Source organism: Glandiceps talaboti, chromosome 8 (assembly GCF_964340395.1).
Source record: "Glandiceps talaboti chromosome 8, keGlaTala1.1, whole genome shotgun sequence".
In the NCBI taxonomy this organism is placed as follows: Eukaryota; Metazoa; Hemichordata; class Enteropneusta; family Spengelidae; genus Glandiceps; species Glandiceps talaboti.
This window is the reverse complement of record NC_135556.1, coordinates 5,132,854-5,143,548: the sequence shown is the minus strand read 5'-3', so window position 1 is coordinate 5,143,548 and position 10,695 is coordinate 5,132,854.

The window sequence follows — 10,695 nt, the reverse complement described above, 5'->3', positions numbered from 1 at the left end:
GAAAATCGCACAAACCAAGGCCAAACAGGTTGAAGGAAGCAAACAGGAGACAGTTGAACCACAAAGTAAGTTAGTTTGTTAGTATGTCTGTGTGTGTGTGTGTGTCTGTGTGTGTGTGTGTGTGTGTGTGTGTGTGTCTGTGTGTGTGTGTGTGTGTGTGTGTGTGTGTGTGTGTGTGTGAGTGAGTGAGTGAGTGAGTGAGTGAGTGAGTGAGTGAGAGAACAACTCAATGTAACAGCGGAAGTAAAAAAAGTCAGACATTCAACCTGAACTTATCCATATTCATGGTCAGATCAATTACACAATATGTATTTTACCGTCAACTTCAACTACTCAATAGTATTTTATGGTTCCACTCAGTGATGAGATAACACCAATGTTAAAGCCTGGGATTAAGTCATGGGCCTTTAGTGGAGTCTGGAATGTAGATCCTATTCCTGACAAATAGAACAATTGATTCTCGCGTCCACCACCTTTAACTTCAAAGCAAAAGTGTTGATTGAGATTAATTCGTGTGCAATTTTTACTCAGTTGTGAAGTTCAAAATAATAATTGATGAACATCTGTACTTGTAGGTTTTTCATAAAAAGATTGAAAAGTACAGAGAAAACATGAGATAACTATTTCATTTGTTGTATTTTACAGGTATCTCTCAAGCCTCAAGCAGTCCTTCTGCAGACAACATTGTCAACACCATGGAAGTAGGAAGCTATGAAGACATGTTTGTCACCCATGTGGACAGTGCTTCTAGATTGTGGTGCAGCTTGGCCAAGAACTCCAATCAAATCGACCAACTAGTCAATGATATGTATACATTTTACGAGGATGGAGGTACGTGTTTTACTGGTCAGCTGTCTGTTGGACAAATGTGTGCTGCAAAGTTCTCAGATGGAAGCTGGTATCGTGCTGCTGTTAAAGAGCTTGGTGACAAGGATAGTGTGCAAGTGTTGTTCATAGACTTTGGTGATGAAGAGAAAGTTACCAGAGCTGATATCCGAGTACTTGAGGCAAGGTTTGGTAAGCTAGCAGCACAGGCAGTGGAGTGTCGCCTACAGGATGTAGCAGATGTAAAGGGAAAGCCATGTGATAGGGTGATGGAAATGACAGCTAACAAGCAGTTAGTTGGAAAGGTACTAGAGATTACAGACTCACAGTTAGTCCTACAACTGTTTGATACAACTGGTGAGGAGGATGTTAACATCAATATGCACATCATAAAACTGATCATGGAGGATAAAAAAGAAAATGTACCTAGAGAAGACAATGTAGAAATGTCACCCGAAGAAGTGCCAAAACAAAGTACTTGTGAAAACACGTTTCCAGTTCCAAGTGTAGATTTGGGTAAGGTTGTTGATGGATATGTCTCCCATGCTGACACTGTTGAGAAGTTTTATGTGCAGCTAGCCAGCAAGGAAGATGAACTGAATGCGCTGATGACGGCAGTAGAAGGAAGGTACAGGGATGGAGGTACAGGGCTGACAGCAGTGCAGGTTGGCATGCCATGTTGTGCCAAGTATCATGCTGACAATGCATGGTATCGTGCACGAATAGATACAGTGAATGGGGAGGAGATGACAGTACAGTTTATTGACTATGGCAATTCTGAAGTAGTTGTGTTGTCGCAACTCAAGAGCTTAGATCAAGATTTGGTAAAGCAGCCTCCTTTTGCCGTGGAGTGTCGTTTAGAGAGAGCCTCTGATGTAGCAAACAATGCTGTCAATCAGTACTTCTTAGAATGTGTCTTGGACAAGACGGTACAGGTTACGTTTACAAATGAAGAACAACCTTATAAAGTCCAACTTGTCTTTGAAAATCAACACATTGGAGATCAAATGGATGCAAAGTTTGGCAGTTCATTGAAATCTGAAACTATTAAAAGTGGTGATGAAGAAGATGTTGTGTCTGTCGCTGGAAGTGAGAGTATAAAAGAAGATGTAAAGATCAAGGAACATGCTGACTATACACACAAGTACAAGAGAGTAGACTTGGTACCAGGAGAAACAGTGGAAGTGTACATATCAACTGTTGTATCACCATGGGAGTTTTGGTGTCAGCCTGTTACGAGCAGCACCCAACTGACTGAACTAATGGAGACTATACAAACTTATTCCATTACAGCAGACTCCACTGATCTACAAGCAGTGACAGTGGGAATGCCATGTCTGGCATTATTCACAGATGACAAACAGTGGTATCGTGGCAGAATTACTGACATCGGTGCTGCTTCCTATACTGTTTATTTCATTGATTATGGCAACACTCAGGAATGTGATCTTGCCCAGGTACGCTCTATACCTCAACAATTTGTTGATCTTGAAGAGCAGTCTCTAATGTGTTGTCTGAGTAGTGTTGAAGACCAGTCAGATGCTTGGTCTAATGAGAAGGAAGTGAAGTTTGAAGAAATGATATTGGAGAAGGCATTACTAGCGAAGGTGATAGGAGTTAATGCACAGCAGTACTGTGTGGAGTTGTATGATGGTGATATCTCCATCACTGAAACCATGGTGACAGAAGGATTGGTCAGAATTAAAGGAAAGGCGGATGTGGTGCTTGAAGAGGAGGAAGATGCTTTGTCAAAAGAAGGTGAAGATGTTGAAAGTTCTGCTGATGTATCGGAAAAGCAGTCTATCATCTCACAAGTGTCTGTCAGATCAGAGCAAGGGGCAAGCGAGCTGACTATGGTTTCTGCTGTGTCAGAATCGTATGACAGCCAACAAAATGATAATGTTACAGATAATGGTGAGGAAACACCAGAACTAGAAGACTATGAAGATGCTGTAGAAGAACCCCAATCCCAATCTGAAGCTGAACACTACTCCATTGCTGAAATGACGGTAGGAACCATTGAAGATGTTCATGTCAGTATAGTTGCTTCAGTGCCAAAAGTCTATTGTCACTTAAATAGATTGAAATCAGGATTGGAGATGCTGTCAGAATCTTTACAACATGACTATCTGCAAATAGGAAATGAACTTCAGATGAAACATCCAGAGATTGGTGCTGCCTGCATTGTCCGTTATCGTGATGACAAGCAGTGGTATAGAGCTGTCATTTGTGGTAGAATTGATGCAGTGTACTGGGAGGTGTTTTTTGTTGACCATGGTAACATACAAGTAGTTCCTGTCACAGACCTCATGGAGATCAAACCTATTTATCTGAAAGTGCCGGCTATGGCAGTCAAATGCTACATCAAGGAAATCATTGAAGCTGGCCTGCCCTCAACCACTGAAGCTTTGTCCATGTTGAAAGCAATGGTGACAGATAAGAAACTGAAAGCTGAAGTGGAGGAGCAAGTGTTTGCTGGTGTGTTTTTAGTGAAACTTTACGATGGAGATGTTTCAGTCGGACAAGTTTTGCTGGATGCTGTTCGACCAACCGAGAAATCTGTCGTCATACCAGATCTAGAAAGTCACATGATAGAATACGCCCAATCACCAGCAGCAAAAGAGAGGTCACTGTTGCTTCAGAAAGAAGCAGAAAGAGGGAATGATAATGCTGCTGCTGCTGCTGCTGCTGCTGATGATGATGGTGATGATGATGGCCCAGTGGAGTTTCCAAGTTTTGATGATAGCATTGTCATCTCGTCAGATGTGTCTGAGAATACAGTTGTCAAGAATACAATCCCAAAGCCAGATTTGACAATTGGTAATACTGTTCATCTCTACTTTGTGAATCAGAAATCACCCAGCGACTTCCTGTGCCAGTTAGCAGATACAGCTGAAGAGCTTGAGCACCTTGGAGAAGAGATCACTAAATACTGCACTGAGGAGACTTCTTGCACCAACACACCTCTTGTAACAGGACAAGCATGCCTAGCTCAGTATTCAGAAGACTGTCAGTGGTACCGAGCTATTATCACAGACACACATGGACCACAGAATGATGTTTATTTTGTAGACTATGGCAACAAGGACAGTATGACAGAGAGTTTTATCAGAGAAATACCACCTCACCTAGCTGAACTACCAGAACAGTCCATGAGATGTAGACTGGCCAATATCTCAATTATTGATTGTGAGTGGAACGACAGAGCCAGATATTTGTTCAAAGGTAAGATTTCATCTCCTATCTTGTGGCAACCATACTTAATTCTATGTTTCTTGTGACCTGACTGACACTATATTTCTTCAGACTGGTAAAATAGATTTAAAAATTGACACTGTATGGCAGGATTAGAAATTAATCACAGCGTCACTGATGGCAACTTTACAAGGTTAGCATGGATCCAAGTGAAAATTATTGTTTATTGTCAACAGTTTGGTACTTTAATAAAACAAATGGTTTCAAGTTTCATTCTTACTTTAATCGTTATTTGTAAGTCACTCAGACTGTTCAAGTATGATTATGAAATGAAAGTATTGCCAATATGTCATGTTAACCAATTGACAAACCAACCCCCATCATTGACCCATCAAGTGTTATTTATTTTATAAACAGTGACTTATTTCAAAAGGAAACCAAAACAGACATAAACAAAATTGAGTGTATTATATTGATGTCTGTTTCAGAATTTTGTTGTGACAAACTATTGGTAGCTGAGATAGTAGACATTAGTGCAGATGAAGACATTGTAGATGTCAAACTTAGAGATGAAGATGGTATTGATGCAGCTGAACTGTTAGTGTCTGCTAAGATGGCAATCTGTACCACAGGTATGAATCTTTCAGAAAGTTCAAATCCAAATGCTGAACCAGAATATTGATGCTGTGTATCATGTTCTTTATGATGCACTTGCTAACTATGACCATGACTTTGAACCAGTTTGAGTTTCACATTTTGTGGATTCAGTAATTGCTATAACCTTGAATTTGAACGATTTGTCAAGACAAAGAGATTGTGGTAATGTGATGTCATTAAGGTTTTCTCAGAAACCCTTGCAAGAAATCCCCGAAGTGACAGAATACAAAGAAGTGCAGAGGGTTGCAAAAATGTTGAGTTGAGAAAGTTTGTAAGGTGCTATTTACTCACCCAAAATCATATGCAAGTTGAAAGCAGTAATCAATACAAGTGTACTAAAGATAGAAATAATAAACTGACTTTTCCTCAAAGTTGATAGCAGTAATTATTACAAGTGTACTGAAGGCAAAATAAATCTGACTGGACTGTTTCTAGATGACGGCAGAGATTCAATGGAAAGTGACTTGAAACTTTAAATGACCATCTCTTTTATTAATGAATTTATTTCAGAAGATATTAGTACTGCAGAGGAAGTTATGACCCATGAAGAAGAACAGGCAATAGAGGCTATACATACAGATGGTGGGGTAGATGATGAGGTAACAAAAACCAATGTAGATGAAAGGATTATGGAAGAAGAGTTGCTGATGAAAGAAGTTGTACAGGAGAAAGAAGAACAAAGTACAGAAAAGCTGGATGTTGGTGTTGAACTAATGGAAATAAGTACAGTTGACATAGAGGAAAACACAAGTACAAGAGTATCAGACAGTGATGTCTGGAGAACCAGTGATGACTGTTTATTAGATACAACAGGAGAAACACAGGCAACTACAGACACAGACACAACAGAGGAAGTAGATGGGGTGATAGACTCACATATATCAAAGGAAACATGCACTGCCAGTATGGGAGAAACTCTTGTAGGTACAAAGAGTGACACAACCCAGGACACATGTCAAGCTGTATATAATGACATAACTCAAGAGACTTCAGGTGGTGGAGATACAGACACACCCCAGGAGACACACAGAGTTATAGATATAGAGGCGACTGGTGAGAAGGATTTGGTGACAGATGGTGACATAAACCAGGAGGCACACACAGCTACAGATCCAGACACAATTCAGAAGACAGAGCTAGTGACAGATGATGACATGATGGAGGAAACTCTTACTTCAGATGCAGACACAACACAGGAGAGACCTGGTGATACAGATGCAGACACAACCCAGAAGACAGATATAGTGACAGAATGTGACATATCACAGGAGACACATACCGCTTCAGATGTAGACACAACACAGAAAAGACATAGTGATACAGATGCAGACATAACACAGGAAAGACATAGTGATACAGATGCAGACATAACCCAGAAAAGACATAGTGATACAGATGTAGACACAACACAGGAAAGACATAGTGATACAGATGCAGACATAACACAGAAAAGACATAGTGATACAGATGTAGACATAACACAGGAAAGACATAGTGATACAGATGCAGACATAACCCACGAGACCAGTACAGCCAAAGATACTGATAAGTCTGATGACACCAATCAAAATGTGACCCAGAAGATAACAGAAGGTACAAATGATACCGCTGAAATTCAGTCAAGTGAAGGTGATGTAAGTAAGGGACAGCAGTGTAGTGCAGAAGTTATAGATGCAAGCCAAGAAAGAGATCAAGAACCTGAGTGCGAAGTTACGGATGAAACTCAAGGACGAGAATTTTCACAAACAACAGAAAATCAAGAAACAGGAATGCAAAAGGATTATGAAAGGAAGGAAGAGAAGTGTGAGAATAGTGGTAGTAGTGGTGTGACAGACAATACTAGTACTGATGATGCTTGTAAGACGGGTAATGCAGGACAAGATGACCAGAGTGATATCAAAGATGACGTTGATTTAGGAATAGAGAAACATACTGACTCGTCCACAGATGAGTTCCTGATGGAATTTGTCTCCAAGATGCAGCTACAAGGAAAACTGGATCAAGAAGATGATAGCTTTGCCGATAGTCATATAGTTGAGCCAGAGTTAGAGAACCTCAGGTCAGAACAAGAACAGAAAGTAGTGACAGAGTTAGGTGAATCAGTGGAAGGAACAACCAGTGATGTCAGTGTCTTGTCGTCCATTGAGATTTCTAGAGATGCCGTAACTACCTCGGTTGAACAGTCTGATCTTGACACTCGTACATACGAAGACGATGGCAGTGTTTTGTATGAAGATGTCCCTGAAGAAGAGGAGTGGGCAAAAGTACTGAAGACGGCTAAAGGCAATGAGAGAAGTGAAGACGATGTGGTGGAAGGCTGTAAAGTGGGGGATGTTGATGACCTCAAGGTCATAGATGATGACCTCAAGGTCAGACAAGGTAATGATAATGTCAGAGATGACATCAGTTCAAGTAATGATGACACTGAAGTATGGTTTGAAGCTAACTCAGAAGCAGACAGAGATGAAGAAATCAAAATGTCACAATCTGGGAATTGTAAGTCTGTTGTAGAACAGGGAGATAGTATTGTAGAAAAAGAAGATGAGATGGTTGTGTTAACGGATTTGACATGTACATCCAAGAGCCATCATGATGATGTTGAAGGGTTTGATAGTGAAGGGAAGCTACAGAATGAAGTTGTAAGATCATCTGAATCAGACAGTGAGACTGTTGAGGTTGAGTTGAGTCATAGGCCAGCAGAAATAGTCTTGGATGCTACAGAACCATCTGGTAGTCTTAGAAGTGACTATTCAGATTGGACTGTGACAGAGAAAACACAAGACACGATAGAAAGTTCACAAAGTGCAAGTATGCTAGAGAAAGAGTTTGATATAGGAAAGGATGCACTCCTGGTTCAAGATTTCATTGATTGTATAATACTGCAAGCAGTTAACGCTTGCCAAGCAGATGAACAGTACTTGGATAGTCAGAGAGTAGAGTCAACAAGTGATCAGGCAGTGACAGGGTCATTAGAAGGTAGTACCAGTGTAGACATGGTAGGCAAAGTAGCAGAGAGTGACGGTCTCACTGAGCTCTATACCACAAACCAAGATATGGTAGGCAAGGTAACAGAGACTGGCAAACACACACAGGTTGATTCAACTATAAACCAACAAGTAGTAACAGGGACCTCAGATGATAGCACCAGTGTAGGCAAGGTAGCAGAGAGTGACAAACTGCCAAGAGAAGAGGTTACTGATTGTCAAGTAGAGAAATGTGAGGATGACGTGTTAGCTAAGGAAGGTGGGTGTAGAGATGGTAGTGTGATAGAAGATACAACCAAACCAGTGGAAACATGTAATGTAGGGAAAGATTTAGGTGAGTGAGGGAAAGGGAAAAGCATAGATGGTTTTAGGTATACACAAAGAAAGGAACACTTTCAACATGACCATAACTGCAGGCAGATTTTTTTCAAACTTGGTACAGGGGCAACATACTATGGCATACATATGCACGTCAATTTGTTTTATGATACGATCCAATATGGCCTCCTAGCAGCCATTTTGTTTGCGAATTTTCCCTGTCCAAAGCCATAACTCAGACATGCGTGAACAGATCTCATTCAAAGTTGGTATTAGGACAGTGTTATATGACTTACATGTGCATATTCATTGTTCTCGTGATATGATCCAATATGGCTGCCTGGCAGCCATTTTGTTTGCGAATTTTCCATGTCCAAAGCCAAAACTCAGACAGGCTTGAACAGATCTCATTCAAAGTTGATATTAGCACAGTGTTCTGTGACGTACATGTGCATATCCATTTTCGTCGTGATACAATCCGATAGGGCTGCCTGACAGCCATTTTGTTTGCGAATTTTCCATGTCCAAAGCCATAACTTAGACATGCTTGAACAGATCTTATTCAACGTTGGTATTAGCACATTGTTCTGTGACATACATGTGCATATCCATTTTCATTGTGATACAATCCGATATGGCTGCCTGGCAGCCATTTTGTTGGCGCAGTTTTCATGTCCAAAGCCATAACTCGGACATGCTTGAACAGAGTAGTGATATCAAAAACAACCATAAGAGGCCAAACAGCATTAACCAGGTTTTTAAAAATGACAACATAAACTGCCAGTTCCTTAAAACCCAATCATAGCAGGGAGTATGTCATTTTCAATGACTTGTTTCATTCAGTCACGAGTACAGGAACCAGATGCTTACTAATTGTGGGAACCCCTGGTATTTATAGCTGACATTATATCCCAATGAGGTGTACTGTAACTTCAAAAATGTGTATTCCTATTGTAGTAAACGGTGGAGACAAACTGTGTAACCAATACATGTAATCTAACAACATCTATACAAACATTTTCATTCAGGGTTGGGTTGAAACAATTATAATGTTACACTACTTTTTACAGATGACGGCTCTGATGAAAGAGATGATATACCAGTGATGCTTAGAACTGGACCTTTGCAAAGGTAATGTTATGTCATAATTAAAACACTTTAAATGTTACTAGGAGTATATTATAGCCAGTGACTGGAATAATATCCTTATGCTGTGTTTAAACAACAAAATGTCTGTACGCTGTATTCATATAAAAAAATTATTAATAAAACTTAAGATTTTTCTTTAAATATTACATCTAGAATGACAGTAACTTCTTCATGAAATTATGTCAGTTTGAGATGGGTGTGCCTTTTTCCTGATACAGGTCTCTACTGTACAGCATTGGTACCAGCATTGTGTCCAAACTCAAAAAAGTCAAATGCTGTGTATTTCCTTGCAATAAATGTCTCCAATATAATGTGTGTTGTATACTTTATACAGGAAAAGTGTGTTGAGTACAGTGTCATCAGATGGCTGGGTTGATATAGACTCTAGTGACATGCAGGACATGGAAGATTGATGTACTGGTAAGTGTTAATACTTGCTATGCTAAACACTGATTACTGGTAAGTGTTACTTGCTACAGTATGCTATTGCTAAACACTAGCTGCTGGTAAGTGTTACTTGCTACAGTATGCTAAACACTGGCTGCTGGTAAGGGTTACTTGTTACAATCGCCCTGCAACTTGGGGAAATGCTTGAAATTTAAGACATTAAATACATGAAATGATGTGAGATGTCTAAAAGTTTCTCAGACCCTTACACAAGATGTCTAAAGGTTTCTCTGACCTTTACCATCTAGTTGCTGTCTTATATCACTAAGACTAAAACTGAGGGTTAGAATTGAGATTTTCAGTTAGCACTCAAAGGATATCTCACAAGTTCAAAGAGTGTTCAGAATAGTTCAGGAAGTGTTCTGTCATTGGCCACAAAATCATGTTTAGTGTAATAGTACAAACAATTGAATTTTTATTTTATTTTCCCCTTTCTGTTACCAAGATACTCTACCTGCTACCAGGATGCCCTCTCTATTCCAGGTTCCCTTTCTATTACCAGAATCCCCCTCTATTACTAGACCCACCTCTCTACTAACTACTAGGGCACCTCTTTACTACCAGAGTCCCCTCTCTACTACCAGGACTTCCTCTCTACTACCAGGGCTTCCTCTCTACCTGAGTCTCCTCGTTATTGCGTGGGTCCCAGGACTTGACAGAAATGCGTGTTTCTATAATATTTTATTGTAGTACCATCACTTGTACACGGACATAGAATTCTGATGGTTATGTAAACAACAAAGCAACCAAAAAGTTAACACGTTGGTACAGATTTTGTAACATTTGAAAATACTGACTTTTTTTTTTTACTCCATTTCTATTTCTTGTTCCATAGAGTAAACTTTAGGAGATGAAGTTCAACCCTCAAATGAATGAGGCAGCTTCCAGAAAGAGATAGATGAATGTTCAGAATGAAGATCTCAAGTTTATAGCAAACTCTATATTTGTATCAGTTTAATTTATGTATGTCAACTTATCAACATAGGACGTTTTCTCTCAAGTTGAAGTTCAGTTCTCAAAGGTTTCCAAATTGTGTCTGAAAAGTGCTTTTTCAGCAGGTTTCATTTTGTATTCAAGTACGAAATGAGTTCATTTTTGAATTTTCTGTTGAGAACTGAGT